This window comes from Physeter macrocephalus, chromosome 17 (genome assembly GCF_002837175.3).
Source record: "Physeter macrocephalus isolate SW-GA chromosome 17, ASM283717v5, whole genome shotgun sequence".
Classification (NCBI taxonomy): domain Eukaryota; kingdom Metazoa; phylum Chordata; class Mammalia; order Artiodactyla; family Physeteridae; genus Physeter; species Physeter macrocephalus.
In genome coordinates this window covers 37,594,319-37,610,767 of record NC_041230.1, presented here as the reverse complement: position 1 = coordinate 37,610,767, position 16,449 = coordinate 37,594,319, and the positions used below count along the sequence as shown (strand labels likewise).

Here is a 16,449-nt window from a genome sequence, read left to right as displayed (position 1 = left end):
TTTACAGCTCCTAAATTTTAAGTTGGTTGAATGTATCCCTAACGATAACTTTTACAGCTACTCTTAAATAAGCAGTATTTTCCTATGTTTACCAGCTACTCTTAAATAAGCAGTATTTTCCTAGGTAGGTAAACATTCCTGTTGTAATCTTCGTCATACTAGTGATTTAAGTTTCTTTGGGTAACCTTATGTCCTCAATTTATTCTCTCTGTAAACTTAGTTTTCCAATAAAAACAAAGGGGACTTCCCTGGTGGTCCAGTGGTTAAGACTCAAAAAAAAAAAAAAAGACTGCACTCCCAATGCAGGGGGCACGGGTTAGATCTCCGGGTTCTAGCTCTGGTCAGGAAACTAAGATCCCGCATGGTGCACGGCACAGCCAAAACAAACAAACAAACAAAGTATGAATCCTGGCATACAGGAAATCTTAAAGGACAGCAACTCTGTGGACAAGATCTATACCATTAAAACGACATAAACGGGACTTCCCTGGTGGCGCGGTGGTTAGGAGTCCACCTGCCAATGCAGGGGACACGGGTTCGAGCTCTGGTCCAGAAAGATCCCACATGCCGTGGAGCAACTAAGCCCATGTGTCACAACTACTGAGCCCACACACCTAGAACCTGTGCTCCACAACAAGAGAAGCCACCACAATGAGAAGCCTGCGCACGGCAACGAAGTGTAGCCCCGGGTCGCGACAACTAGAGAAAGCCCACGCACGGCAAGGAAGACCCAACACAGCCATACACATACACATACATACATACAAAAACAGAGTATTTTTTTTTAAGAAGACATAAACGATGTGTAACACCAAGAAGCTGATGGCTGTACATGGCACAACTGAAATCAAGAAGCAAAACATGGTCTATGGAGCACAGCGCTACCGGGAAAACAAGCTTTCCTCCTGACTCAACTACAGACCCGCTGGATTTTAACCCGTGTGGACCTTATTTTAGTAAGTAAAACATGCCACTTGCCATCCATAATTTCAAAAGGAAAGTAAAACTGAAAATTACAAGAATGCCAAAAATTACACAAACGGACCAATATATTAGACAATTAAGCGTGGTTCTATTCTCAAGCCTGACACTCCATCAACACTACTGCATTTAGTTACTTAGGGCAACTTGATTATGGAGGAGAGGGAGAAGGAACATTTTTGTAGAGCTCAAAAAAGTAATGTTGAAAACACTCCCCTATGGAGGCATTTGCTGCAGAATTCTACAGACTGAGATTACACACAGTAGACCGGTCAATTTTGCTTAGCACCAGGCTGTTTTAATATCCTCATAAACTTAACATAGCCTCCCCACTCCCCCTCCCCGCCCCGCTATTTAATCAAGACTTTCCTCTCTCCAAAGCAACCCCAGTTGATACATCAAGTGCTGCACGATATTGTATTAAGGTACTAGAATATTTGAGGGAAAAGAAAAAACTGACAATTCTACAGGAAGCTTTTTAATGATGCAAGAGAACTTAAGGACAGAATAAATTTAACATACATTCCGTTTAACTTCTTTTGCCACCTAAAGTGGACCTGGAATTTTAATTTTCCTATCTGATCCAAACTCAAAGAAAGCAGGAAGACGCTACATATGCGAATGTTTACTTATTGCTGAACTCAGGGCTGCAGGAAGTCAGCTCCTAAAAAGTAGTTACATTACGCGTAGATATTTATAAACCAACTGCAACTAGTGACCCAGGATTCAATTACAACATCATCCCTCATATTTCAGCATATGGGCAAATTACCAGTGGAGTCAGGAATAAATTCATTCTGCCCTACTGGCGCTTTAGATCGGGTTGCACAATCCCGGGGCAAAACTGCCTTCGCCTAGCCCTAAAAGCATCAGGTACTAAATACTGTAGTAAGTTAGCGTCAGGACGTTTTAAAGCGAGACGGAAACTCAAGAGTTGCCTGAACCAATTTAGCCAGCCCATAATCCCGAATTCAGGAATTTGTCACGTCACTTGAGATCACAATGAAATTAAGTTTTGATCCCTTTGAGATCTCTTAGCGCACAAAGTCAGGCTCCTATCACTGCAAGGGGAATCCGACCCTGGCTCGAGAAAAACTTGTGGAACTCGTGTCCTTTCCGCCCACCGTGGGGGGGCCGCACCGGTCAGGTCGGGCGAGGAGCCCGGGCGCTAGTTTGGGGGCGCAGCGGGGCCCGGCGGGGGCGGCGAGCGCGCGTCCCCCCGCCCGTTCAGGCGGCGTCGAGGCGCGAGCAGCTCAGCCAGCCTTGCAGAGGGAGCTCTCGGCAGCTCTGGGGTCCCTCTACTCGCAGCCGCAGCAGCGCCGCCTGCGCCACTCGGTGGAGACGGAGACTAGCGGCGGCGACGCGCGGACTGGGAGCGACCGCGGAGCAGCCGGGCGGCGGGGGACGCTCGCAAGGCCGCAGGGTAGGTTCCGGGACTGGGCAGGCTGGAGGATGGGCAGCCCGAGAGGCGTCGGCAAGGGCCCGACACCCATACTGCACGGAGACCTGACTACGCGCGCGGTGGCTGGGTGTCGACACTTGAACGAGGCGGGCGCGGAAGCCGGGGAGCGGAGATCGCCTCTCGGCTAAGGCCACCCATGGCGGGAGGGGCGGAGGGCAGAGGGCGGGCCGCGGCCGGGTGATCGGTCGGGCCAAGAGCCGGCCTCGAGGGCAGAGACAAAGGAAGGAAAATGGAGTCGCCAGCGCGCGGGCCTCTGTCGGTGCCACCGCCGGAGGCCTAGCGCGCCGTAGGAGGGAGGCCTAGCGAGCGAGCGAGCGGGCGGACGTGGGGGGGAGGGCGGCCGGGCCGCGGCGGCGACGGGCAATGGCGGCGGCCGCGCCGCAGCAGGGACGGTAGAGGGAGACAAACACCCCCCGGCGGCGGCGCTGGCGCCGGGCTACAGCCAGCGCCGACCGGAGCGGCCCCATCGTGACACCTAGAGGCGGCCCGCGAAACCTCCTCCACCCGGGGCCCCCTTACCTCCGCGCCACACCCCCCGCAGCGCTCGCTCCGCCGCCGCTCCACCGCTCCGGCCACCCGGCGTCCCCAGCCAGCTCCGCGAACCCGCACCAGCTACCGCCGCCGCCGCTGCCGCCAAAGAAGCAGCTCCGCGCACGGTTTAATCGCTCCACAGACTCGGACACAAAATGGCGGCGGCGCGGTGCAGTGCGCCTGCGTCGGCGCTGCCGGGGCCGCGGGTGCTGATAAGGGAAGGGACGGGTGGGGGGGCCGGTCGGGCGACGAGTGGAGGGCGGGGGAGGAAAGGTGAGGGGAGGGGTTGGCGCAGGGCAGCATGGGAGGCGGCCCCGGGCGCCAACTTTCAAAAGCGGGCGCGATGGCGTCACGGGACGCGCTGCGGGTCGCGTCACGCCGCACGCGCCCTCGACCGGTCGCGCGTGGGTTCTTAGGGAGCCCGACGTCCGGGCTCCCGCTGGGTGGGGCTTCCTGGGCGGAGGCAGTTGCCTCTGGGCGGTCCAGGATCCCGGCCCGGTTGACCTGGTTCCTTAGCTGCAGTCACTAGCTCTGAATCAGTAAGGGAGGGGGTGGGGGGAGGGTGTTTGGAGGAAGCGCGCGCGGGGCTAGGCGGTGGGGCTGAGGCGGTTCTTGGGCGGGGGCGGGGCTCCGCCCCAGTCTCCGCCCTAGCAGGGCCGGACCCGCCCTCCGAGCGCAGCACCGCAGCCCGCCACCGGGTAAGGCCGGGCGGGTCCCTTCTCACTCCCGGCTCCTCAGAAACAATCCAGCGCCTGCGAGCCACGGCGAGTAGGGCTGTCCTTGCCCAGCGGTTTTGGGGGATCTCTCCGCCCTACAAGAGGGCCTCCTAATACCGGGTGTGAGAGAAGAGGGCGAGGGCTTTCTGGTGTGCCCAGGCCATCTCAGCCCGGAGAGGCCAGAAGAAGGACAGCCTTGATGCTTTTACACGATCATAGCAGTCTTTTGCCAAAAGGACTTTCTGTATTTGGAGCGGCGTAATTGTGTATTTTAAAACATACATTTCTTGTTTTTGCCCGAGAGCTGTTGAACTCTCTGTGGGCGGGGTCCTTCAGCCCCTCACAGTGCGGTCGCCCCTCCCCCTCCCTGAGATGCACCTGCGGACTTTACCCAACCAGCAGTAAAATTCCCTGAAGACTGACTGGAAGATGTTCTGGTGGCTCAGGGAGGAGAGTCTTTGATACTGATGGCAATCTGACTCAGGACTGTATTCTCAACTCCCTTACCTTAGATCACGGAGAACAAACGGACCCAGCGTCAAGTGGGCAGCTTCTGCTCCATTGAGCTGATTGTTCCATTATGAGAATGTTAGCCCAATGTTGACAGATATTTTGTTTTTTTCTTTTTAAAGGAAATCTGGGGTGTGTGTGTGTGTGTGTGTGTGTGTGTGTGTGTGTGTGTAAAATCTCCAGGTGTTGGCAACTAAATCAGATGTTTTAAAACTGCATGAGCTGATTAAGCCGCACGTGGGAGCTGTCAGTTTATAAGACCTCTGACTTGGAGGAAAGAGTGAAGAGAAGTTCCAAGGCCAAATCCTAGGCACTCCAGCATTTAGAGATAGGGTAATGGAGAAGGAGACTGAGAAGGAACAGCCAGGAAGACAGAAGGAAATCCACAGAGTGTTGAATTTGGAATCCAAGGGCAGAGAAGGATTCAGGTAGGAGGGGAATGGTCAACTGTGTTTAGTGCTGCTGAGAGGTAAACTTGGGCCAGAAACATGGCTATATTGAATTGGTCACCTTGGAGGACGAGATTATCATTGGTGACTTTGGCTTGATTCATGTTGGGAAATCAGAGGTGTGGACCTGACTAGAATGGGTTGAAGAGTGAACAGAAAAGTGAGGAAATAGAGACGGCACACATAGGCAACATGAGAGAAGCTTAGCTGTGAAGGGAGCAAAGAAATTCAGGGATAAATGTGGAAGGATATGGGGTTAAGGGAGGATGAAAGAATTCTAGAGCATGTTCTAAAAGATGAAAGAGTTCTAGAGCATGTTTATTTGTCATTGGGAGTGATACAGGAGAGCGAAGCCTTGCTTGACTTTTTTTTTTTTTTTTTTTTTGCTGCGCCACAGGGCTTGCAGGATCTTAGTTCCCTGACCAGGGATCGAACCCAGGCCCACAGGAGTGAAAGCGCTTAACCACTGGACTGCCAGGGAATTCCCTTGCTTGACTTAAAGCAGGGTGAAATTCATGGGAGGATATAAGGAAACTGGGAGGATTGACCCTGGATAGGAACAGGATGCTTCCACTGTGGAAATTAGGGTAACAAGGGTGAAGATGGGTGCAAATGCAGGGGAGAGAGAAAGCAAGCTTGCAGTTTTCCTAGTGGGACTGCCTTGGTGGTATCGGGTACTCATCTGAAGTTGTGATCATGAGTTTAAAGTTAAACCAGTTGGCCCAGTGTGCGGTTTTTCTCCAAGCAACATTCAGCTGCTTGGGTACATGAAGACATGAAGAAAAGGGATAATTTGGTTTCTCAGCACCAACACCCAAGTTTTCTGATTTCTAGTAATAGGTACTTGCCTTATGTGATTATTTACTATTCTAGAAATGTGCGAAGTATCTGGAAAATTTACATGTGACCCCTTTTTCTAGAAACCAAATTATTCCAGTAGTCTCTTATGTACACCTGAGGACTCAAGCATAAAGAAAAGGCAAACTTAGAGAAAAATTACCAGACACCTCTGGAATATTTGCATTTTGCATTTTTTTCAGCCCTCCACTCCAAACAGCTCCTGGTATACTTAGGAACTATGTACTGGGAACAAAGCCGACTTACACTTTAATGCTTAGCTTCTTTTCTTTCTGGTACCTTTAATAATCTGACTAATTCGCTTTCTCTAAGACCTTGCCTCAAAACCATCTTATCTTTAAGCTTCAAGAGTGTCTTCTAGGACTTCCCTGGTGGCGCAGTGGTTAAGAATCTGCCTGCCAATGCAGGGACATGGGTTTAAGCCTTGGTCCGGGAAGATCCTACATGCCGCGGAGCAGCTAAGCCCGTGTGCCCCAACTACTGCGCCTGTGCTCTAGAGCCCGCGAGCCACAACTACTGAAGCCGGCACACCTAGAGCCCGTGCTCCGCAACAGAGAAGCCACCGCAATGAGAAGCCCACGCACTGCAATGAAGAGTAGCCTCCGCTCGCTGCAACTAGAGGAAGCCCGCATGCAGCAACAAAGGCCCAACGCAGCCAAAAATAAAAATAAATAAATTTATTTTTAAAAAAAGAATGTCTTCTTTTTTGTGTTATTTTTTATTTATTTTTTTTCTGTTTAGTCATCCATTTTATCCACATCAGTGTATACATGTCAATTCCAATCTCCCAATTCATCACCCCACAACCTCCCCCCCCACACCTGCTTTCTCCCCTTGGTGTCCATATGTTTTTTCTCTACTTCTGTGTCTCAATTTCTGCTCGGCAAACCGGTTCATCTGTACCATTTTCTAGGTTCCACATGTATGCGTTAATATACGATATTTGTTTTTCTCTTTCTGACTTACTTCACTCTGTATGACAGTCTCTAGATCCATCCACGTCTGTACAAATGACCCAATTTCGTTCCTTTTTATGGCTAATATTCCATTGTATCTATGTACCACATCTTCTTTATCCATTCATCTGTCGATGGGCATGACCTGGCTATTGTAAATAATGCTGCAATGAACATTGAGGCGCATGTGTCCTTTTGAATTAACGGTTTTCTCTGGGTATATGCCCAGTAGTGGGATTGCTGGGTCATATGGTAATTCTATTTTTAGTTCTTTAAGGAAACTCCATACTGTTCTCCATAGTGGCTGTATCAACTTACATTCCCATCAACAGTGCAAAAGGGTTCCCTTTTCTCCACACCTCTAAAGCATTCATGTGGATAAATATAAGGCAATGTATTTATTTATTGATTTATTTAGTTTGGCTGCGCCCAGTCTTAGTTGCGGCATGCAGACTCTTAGTTGTGGCATGCATACAGGATCTAGTTCCCCAACCAGGGATGGAATCCGGGCCCCGTGCATTGGGAGCGCAGAGTCTTACCCACTGGACCACCAAGGGAGTCCAAGGCAATGTATTTAGATGGCAAAAAACCCTCAATTGTATTTACAATTATATTTACAACTGCTAAGGTCTGAATATGTGTCCTCCCCAAAATTCGTATGTTGAAATCCTAATTCTAGATGTGATGGTATTAGTAAGTGGGGCCTTTGGGAGGTGCTTAAGTCCTGAGGGCAGAACCCTCATAAATGGGGCTAGTGCCTTATAAAAGAAGTTTCATAGAGCTTCTAGCCCTTTCCACCATGTGAGGACATGGCAAGAAGGCACAGCTATGAACCAGGAAAAGGGCCTTCACCAGAAAATGACCATTTTGGTGCCTTGACCTCAGATTTTCCAGCCTCCAGAACTGTGAACAGTAAACATCTGCTGTTTATAAGCCACCCAGTCAGTGGTATTTTGTTATAGCAGCCTGAATGGACTAAGACAACTACTATATTTATATTATATCAACTATAATTACAACTATATGACCTCTGAGGCATCAGGTAGAAGCCAGGAATGGGGTTCAAGTGGCCTTGGAGCCTGCTCTCTGAAGACAAAGATTCCCATATGCTGCTCTTACATGGCTGAGAAAATGCTGAGGATCACTAAGAAGGAACAAAAGGAAATGTTTTCTTCTTGCAGGAAATGGTGATGTGTCCTACTTCATGAAATTGGCCCCAAAGACCAAGGAACGTAAAGCCAAACCAACAGGCTAGGCGGTTTCATACTGGACAGAAACAAGGTGAGAAGGAAAAGTAATATGATGAGAGCCTGTGGAACAGTTGGGATGATAAAAATAAGGACAGGTTTGTTCCCTGCAGTACTATCCCAGACTGTGTCACCAACGAGAACTGTTGTGACTTAAAAGCACCAAGTGATTTAAGGAAGTGTTCTTCCCATGGACTATCTCAGGTTTGTAGTCCACAGGAGTTCAGGGCATTATCAACAGAAGGGTGTCAGCTTACCACATGGCATTGGTGAAGTCACCACGTTCTAGGATCTGGCCCTCAGCCTCGAGAGTGGATTCCTTCCTTAGGGACTCATCAGGTGCACAGGAGCTTGATGGATAAGCCAAGTGGCTAACTGGGAAGTGGACTGGTGCTCACATGCTGGCAAAAGGCATATTGTCTCCCTATAGGAGAGCCTCCTGGGAAGCCATATTACTAGAAAGCTTTGGTAAGCAGTTCGTTAGGTTGAGATGTAATTTATATAACTTAAATGTTTAGTATCATCCTCTCTGATGCTGGAGTCAGATTGTCTGGCATTTGAATCTTGCCTTGGCTCCTTATTAGCTGTGTGATCTTGCGTGAATTAGTAACAACTCAACTGCAGGTTTCTTCTCCATAAGATAGGATGATAATTGTACTTTACTAAGGACTGAATGAGAAAATGCAAGTAAAACTTTAGGCATAGTTCTAGGCACCAGTAATCATACAATAAATGTAAACTATCATTATTATTTCTTTTATTTTTATGCTTCTTAGTAACCTACCCTCACTCCCAAATCTGCCTTCTGATGGACATGGTCTTTCTAGATCAATTAATAGAATTACTTACTGACTAAGTGTTCCTTGGCCTGGAAGCCATTCTTTCTAAGAAAAGTGTACTTTGTGCTGTAATTCTCAGGAGAACAATGCTATTTCCAACATCTTCCTTAGCTCCCACTATTGCCCCCAGGTAAAGCTTGCAATAATCTTGATCATTTATGTGTTTTTTGGAACTCATTAAGCAAGAGAATCAACAAATGGAGGAGAGATGTGCTGATTTTCTAAGTAACAATGGGCAAGACTCTTCCTGCCCACTTTGGGGGTAAGACCTAAAGCTACACCTGAACACTCCCATTTCTCTGTGTCTGTTGAGGACATGTGTGAGATATATTCCAATTCAGCAAAGCTTTATTGACTACCAGCTATGTTCAGCTCCGTTTCTAGGCACTGGGGATACAAAGATGACCCAAGATGTATTTCCTGCCCTTAAACTCAAAATTTGGAAAACAAAACCAAAAAACATTTAATGCATTAATTGTTATAATGAGAAGAAATGAACTCATAGAAAAAGGATCAAATCATTCCCCAGGAGTATCTCATTTCAACTGGGTGTTAAAGGATCAGAAGGCATTAACAAGGCAAAGGTGTGTAAGGTGAAGAGCCATAATCAAGGACATAAAAGGGTAGAAGAGTGTTGGGGGGACAGCAAGTCATCCCATACTTTTGAACTAGGGTGTAGTGATACTAAACCTTATAAGATATTTGGAAAGCTTTCAATGTCAGCTGCCAAGGCCAACCACTTTCTCCTAAATTTTAAAGACCTGCCCTTCTACATCATCTCCTACCCAGACCACAGGAATTTTTTTCCTTATTGATGTCTGCTTTCTTCAGACCCCTGTAAAAACCCTGTTTATTTTTTACTTCTCAGCTCAAACTACTGCTCTCTAAAGTCTAAAGAAGGACTTTGCTTGGACCTACATCTCACATTTGAGAAGTAGGTCACTTTTGTTCTCTGTGCTCTTACCTGCATTTTTCAGGTATGCATTGATCACCCTTAAATATTCCATCTAATCTGTACACTTTTCACTTTGCAAAACACCTTCATGCCTGCCCTGTCAACTGATGTTCACAGTTCTTTTTGAAGAGCCAGCCACAGTTTTGTCCTAAGCTCTAGAAATGGAAGTGACTTGCTCAGAGTCATCCAGTAACTTGGCAAAACCAGAATGAGTACTCAGATCTTCCAGCCCCACCCTCTCTCTTCCTGTTCTTTCACTGGCTGCTCAGGGCTCCTCACTGTTAGGTAGCATTTCCATTTTTATAGGGATCCTCTGGACATGATGCTTTAGCTCAGGGGCTGCTTGGGAGGGGGAAGAGGAAGGGAGGTCTATCAGGCAGGCTCTGGGCCTCTCTGCTCCCTCATTTTCTCCCCCTTCTCCGAATTTTATGTGATTCGTTTAAGGGTAAAAAGGTGTCTGCCCTCTAATGCAAATTAGACACTATTGCCTTAACCCAAAGAAGAGCTTTTTTTTTAAACATAATTTTATTTTATTATTTATTTATTTGGGGGGTGCGCACCACGCAGCTAGGATCTTAGTTCTCTGACAAGGGATTGAACCTGCGCCCCCTGCATTGGAAGCTCGGAGTCTTAACCATCGGACTGCCTGGGAAGTCCCAGGAAGGGCTTTAATGGGGGAAATTCCAGCCACTTGGAAAGCAGATAGCAGAGGTATTTGGAATCATGACTTATTAATCTGTAACCTGAATAACTGCTCGATGCCCAGGTCTATGCTCAAGGCTAGGGTAATACTGGAGAGAGATGATGTCCCTAGTCCTCAAGGGCCTTATGTTTTGTCTCATATTAGTCTGGAGACACTAAACCTCGTGAGCATTAGTGGGTAAAAGTCAAGGATGGAGAAGCAAGTAAAAGGCATGGGCTGCATATGTGGGAGGAACAGATTGGTCACTGGATATCAGTAAAGCAAGGAGGACTCTCAAAGTTCTGCCTCTAGCCTACACCCTTCTTTTCTTGCCCATATCTACGTATCTAGCTTCTTTCTGGACACTTCCTCCTGGATGGTTCCCAGGCCACCCTTATGAGCCTTGTCACTCTCCTCCCAATTTGCTTCTCTAGGGCTCCCCCTTTTCAGTGAAAGATGCCACGACCCATCCACCACACAGGCCAGAAACCTGAGCTTCATTTTCTCATCTCCCACATCCCATCAATCTCCAAATCCTGTCCATTCTACCTTCAGAACATCTCTTCACTCTAACCTCTCTATCTCCACGGCCTCCAACCTGGCTCAGGCACTGTCACTCTGACCACAGCAGCAGAATCCTCACTGCTCCCCGCTTCCTCCCTCCACACAACTGCCAAATCGACCTTTCCAAAGCACAGATGTGATCACAAAATTCCCCTGCTTCAAGCCCATGGATGACTCCCCAGTGTTCTGGGGGTAAATCCCAAACTCCTCAGCCACTCCACAAGCCCCTTTCTAACTGCCCCCTCTGGCCCCTGTGGATGCAACTTGCTTGCTGCCTCCACTGGTCTGATCTCAGTTCTCCCTCCCTATATTGTCCCCTGCTCAGGCTTCCATTCCATTCCTTATTTGAGATCCCCGTGGTAAAAGTGCATTTAAAACAAAATTAATTAATTTATATTTTGGCTGCATTGGGTCTTCATTGCTGCGCACAGGCTTTCTCTAGTTGCAGAGAGAGGGGCTACTCTGTTGCGGTGTGCGAGCTTCTCATTGCGGTGGCTTCTCTTGCTGTGGAGCACGGGCTCTAGGCGCGCGGGCTTCAGTAGTTGTGGCACGCAGACTCTAGAGCACAGGCTCAGTAGTTACGGCGCATGGGCTTAGTTGCTCCACGGCATGTGGGATCTTCCTGGACAAGGGCTTGAACCCTGTCCCCTAGCACTGGCAGGCGGATTTTTTAACCACTGCGCTATCAGGGAAGTCCCAGTAAAAGTGCGTTCTGAAGAGCTATGTTTCATGGGGGACTCTGGGGGGGTATTTTGAGTATCCAGGCTTTTTCTGCATTAAACATACACTGTCCTTTCTTGTTCAAAATGTTTTCAGATCGTGTTAAGTTTTAGCGGTATTCATCAAAAGCTATTTCTTGACCCACTTTTGCTGGGGACAGTAAAGGCAGATGCAGCCTGATTAAATAGAGAACTGCCTGGAGCACGTGTTTAAAATACAGATTCCCTGGTCTCTGAATTTGAATCTCCACGGCAGTTCTCAGGTGAATCTTACAATTGGGTAAGTTGGGAAGACCTAACCTGATTTCATTTGTAAGAAACATCCAGGGACTTTCCTGGCGGTCCAGTGGTTAAGAGTCTATGCTTCCACTGCAGGGGGTGCGGGTTTGATCCCTGGTTGGGGAGCTAAGATCCACATGCTGCATGGTGCCGCCAAAAAAAAAAAAAAAAAAGAAAAAAAGAAATGTCCAGAATAGGCAAATCTATAGGATCTGTGGTTACAGTAGATTAGTGGTTGCCTCGGGGGCTGGGGGCCGGGAAAGGAAAGGGGATGTAGAGGTCCCAGGGATGATACCTAAGGAGCGCCGAGTTTCTTTTGGGGTTGATGAACTCTCTAAAATTGATTGTGATGATTGTACAACTCTGTAAATATACTAAAAGCCACTACTGAATTGTACATTTTAAATGGGTGAATTGCATGGTATGTGGACTAAATCTCAATAAAGCTGTTTAAAAACAAAGCAAAACACTTGGACCGAGCTCTACAAGCAAGGCACCAATCATCTTTCGCAGACTTGGGTACCTGTTACCTAGTAGACTAGTCAGCAAATACTTATGGATGTATATGTTGGAGGGTACAAAGTAAATGAGCAATTGCAATGGGGTGTGATTCCCCTAGTACTGTACTAGGGGAAATGCATGCTTCTGTGACAGGAGCCCAGTGGAAGGGAAGCTTCCTGAAGAAATTTGTGATGTCTAGGTTGAAGCCTATCAGGTAACCAGGCATTAGCAAGGCAAGATGAGGAGTGGGAAGAGTGCACCACAGAGGGGCAAGCAAGCCCTGCGGGGGGTTCGGTGAGGTCCAGTGCAGACTGAGAAGTTAGGTGGCAGAAGTGAGGCTGGAGAGAGGAACACACTTAAAAGCCTTTGTGAGCCAGGTTGAGGGGGCTGGAATTTTCCCTAAGAGAAAATGTAGTGGTGGGTTTAGGTTTTTAGAAATCACTTTGCACCACGGAGAATGGACGAAAGAAGGGCAAGATCAGAGGCAGGGAGACTGTGAGGGGCAGTTTTAGTGTTTAGGAGAGAGGTCAACATGTCCTGAAACTGAGTGGTGCCCATGGGGATAAAGAGAAGCAGACAGAACTTAGAAATATTTAGGGCATTTAATTGAGAAGATTCTGATGGCTGGGAAGAGGGGACAGGGAAGGAGTCAAGGGTGAGGCCCAGTTGTGTGGCTTGAGTACCTGAGTACTTTCTCCAGAAGTTCTGGAGGAGAAATAGCTTTTGATTTAAGTTTGATTTTGAGAATGCTGTTCAAAAGGTGTCCAGTCACCAGTTGGATATGGCGGTCGGGAGGTGAGAGAGCCGTGTGAATCACTGGCACACAGCCTCAGCGTGTAGATGGAAGCCCGAGAAATGGATGAGGTGGTTCAGGGAGTGTGTTTCAAAAGAGGAGAAAAGGGCCTAGACTGGAATCCTGTGGAGTGATGTTTATAAGAGGATGCCTGAGGAGGAGGTGGAGGAGAAAGTTGTAAGGAGATTCAGAGGAAATAGCTACAAACGTTGGTGTTAGCATGGCAATTCATCTGCTTATTCAGCTGCTCCAAGTCAGTACTTATTGAAGATCCATACGCCCTGGGTGTCTTCAGAGATAAGTGAGACGTGACCATTGACATTAAACTTAAACTGTGGCCCCACTGCACACCCCATTGCAGCCTTCTGAAACAAGAGGCCCCTTCTCGCAGGTCAATGACAGTCTTATTTTCCAAATGATAGATGTTCTTCCTGAGCTGTTTGTATAGGCCCGGGAGTCCTTCCCAAGCTCACCCTTCTGTATTACGTAAGCCCAGAAGAGCCAGGTCTGGCAGCCAAGCCAAGAGCCTTCTGTCCATGAGTGATGGATGGCCTAAATAGGGCACTCCAGGGCTTTTTGGGGTTGCGGGGAGCATGTCATATGCCTAGGGTTCAGCAGATTGTACCCACACACCAGGCAGAAGCACACAAGGAAGTCACCCCCGCTCTGTAGGCGAGACAAAGAAGCAGTTCTCTTCCCACGTGCCAACCCATCTGCTTCTTTGCATTTAACAACATGCCTTTTTTCTTCTTTTTTTTTTGGTTCTCTGCAGCTTTGAATACATGAGGAAGAAGAGTGGGAGACTGGAGGAAAGGTAAGGTTGGAAGAGGGCAAAAGGAAAGGAGGGTAGTCGGGGGAGCCTCCAGGGACCACCAACACAATAAATTGTATCCTGGACTACCTCAGCCTGGTCCCTTTTTTTGCAGTGCATGCTTATTAGTTTCTTCCAGGGAGACCCCCAACGATGGTGGCCAAGGCATGGCTGTGGCCTTGATAGACCTGATTGATGGGGTGCTTCTCAAGTGTGTCACAGAACTTGGAGGCCCACTTCCTTCTGTCCCCTCAAGAGGCTGGCACAGGCTCCACAGGACAGCTGGGGACAGGCTTTCCCTGCTCTGGTGCATTTGACTCCCGATGGTGTCATCAACCTCCCATCACTGGAGGCAGCAGGCTCTCAACTGTCCAGAGTCGCGGGAGTGAGTACCTCCCCAAACCTGTGTGACAGCAAGGTAGGAGGAGGTGTGCTGGGAGCAGCTTTGCCCTGTGGGAAGACCTATGTGAGGCTATGTGTATTGGGGGAGGGCAGGGTGTACAGGAGGGAGGACAAGGGCTCTCCCTGCCCCACACCATCTCACAGACATGGGCCTGAGCCAGGGTATAGGAGGCCATCCAGCCTGACTTCAAGCCACTGATGGAGAGGGGTTGAGTGGCTGTTCTGGGGTTGGTTCACACTGCTCTGAGCTGGGTAGGGTTAGTGGGGCAAAGACCCGAGGCTCTTTTTGTCTTGGCCTTGATGGTCCTTCGGCTGTACCTCACAGTGCCCTAATTCTAGCTCCTGCCCACTCTGACCTTCATATCCACCCTCACCTAGAGCTGAATACGAGGCTTGGGATTCAGGACTCTCCTTGTAGAGGACAGAGTTAGGTACCTTATCCCTTCCCAGAATTGGAATGCAGAGATGTAGAGTCACTCAGATTTCCAATGACAGTCCCAGCTGACCCCTGGCTGGGATATTTTCCCACCCTACATTTCTTGCCCAGGCCCTGTCTTCTACTGTGGGTTAAGCCATGAGCTTGTGCTAGTCCAGTCACCCCCGCCTGCACTTTCGCAGGACCTGGTCAGCCAGTGTTCACTTCCTCTTTCCCCGCCACACAGGCCACGCTTTGGATGTCAGTGGACAGTCCTGCCCTACTAGGGGACCTCCCGTGGGGCCTCAGGCCTGAGGGGCTCCTAGGGGTGGTCCTGGCACTGCAACCCTGCTGCAGGGGCCCCTGCGGCAGGCCCAGGCTGTGGCCAGCTTTGGGTGCTGGCTTGGTCTCTATCGTTTGTTTGCCTTCCCCTCCCCTACCACTCCAGCCGACCACCGCAAAACTGAGCTACACTATCCCTCCCAAGCCACCCGTCATGGTCACAGAGGGAGCACAGCGCTGTGCCGATGCGCTGAGGGCTGTCAGCTCACCCCCACCCAACTGGAATGAGCCACCTGCATCCACACACAGGTGTTTCCTGTGCTCCTTCCTGTTACCGTTTTTTTTTTCTGCTCGGCTTCCCCAGCAGGTGGTTAAGGGCCCGGCCAAACCTCTTCATACACAGCTCTAAAACACAGGGGGGCAGGGCTCGGCTCTCTGGGGATCTGGGTCACCCCCCAGGGGGGACTGTTGGCATCTCATTGGCTCTACCTGAGTGCAGGGACACAGACTCCCCCCAGGGTGTCACGCTGCTGTGCTACAGCCACAGGTACTGGGACGCCAGAGTGGGCTCAGGGAGTGGGGAAGGCCCTGCCCTTGCATGGTCTCCATTGAAAGCTCTGGAGGGAGAGGGGAAGGGTGGAAGACCTGTTTCTCCAGCCTTGAGTGTGGGCCTCCCTCGGGCCCTCCTTAGAACAGGCCTGCCATGCTGAAGTCCCCCCCTACCCTCAGGCTCCTCCCATTGAACACTTAACTTTCCGGGGTTAATAAACTCACGTGAGCCCTCTCCCTGGAGCCCTCTTTCCTGAAGCAGCACAAGTCTGCCAGCTGTGGGGGAGGTCACAGGGTTTAGTCAGGTTTGTTATTACGGAGAGGAGGTGGCTCAGGGAGAGGCGGGACTTTCTGATTAGAGTCACAGGGCAGCCATCCGGGTCTCCTGCCTCCCAGGCCCGGGCTTTCCCCCTCTGCAAGCGTCTCCTTTCAACCACCCAGTGCTCAAGGAGCTCCTAGTGCTCAAGGAGCTCCTCGTGCTCAGCCCCTTCTGCAGGAAGCTGCCCGGGCTGAGGCGAAGACCCAGAAGCCTGGCGTTCCCTGACGGGGTTCTGCTGCTCCCTGGTGGCCAGAAGCTCCAGCCACCACCACACCTCTTCCTGCCTGCTTCCTCTTTGCCTCCTGGCCAAGTGAGCTGGCTGCTAGGGAGCCATTCCCAGGACTGGCACCCTTTGGGCCTTCTCTAGGCCAACTCCACGGTTTGGCTCCAGTCTAGGCCCACAGCTTCCAGGCCCAGGGTACACCCACCTGCAGGCCGGGCCTCCTCAGCAACACTCCACCACCCTCTTCCTCTGCCCTCTTTTCCAAGCGCAGTTCCAGCCTCTGGGCTCTCTTCCATCTGGATTTCCAGGGCAAAATCACATGGCATTGTCACAGTTGGAGTGTAGACACACTAGTGTCAGGGCCACAGCCAGAGTGTGCTGGAGCAGAAGGTCAGTAGTACACCAG

The 16,449-nt window shown here is 49.7% G+C and overlaps 1 protein-coding gene and 1 long non-coding RNA gene across 4 annotated transcripts in view; one reads left to right on the top strand and one right to left on the bottom strand.

Moving 5' to 3' along the window:
• CTCF (CCCTC-binding factor) overlaps positions 1-3,168 on the bottom strand; it is a 47,780-nt gene extending 44,612 nt beyond the window's left edge. For 2 of the 3 annotated variants that reach the window (XM_024124877.3, XM_024124876.3), the window contains exon 1: positions 2,963-3,166. The gene's annotated coding sequence lies outside the window, so the exon portion shown is untranslated. Of the gene's footprint in view, positions 1-2,962 lie in introns of all 3 variants that reach the window. The other variant, XM_024124878.3, reaches the window with a different exon arrangement.
• Positions 1,565-16,210, top strand: LOC114483999 (uncharacterized). Its single transcript, XR_003676418.2, has 3 exons — positions 1,565-2,404; positions 7,645-7,744; positions 13,815-16,210. It is a non-coding gene; the product is annotated as an uncharacterized lncRNA (long non-coding RNA).
• Positions 16,211-16,449: the final 239 nt, after the last annotated feature.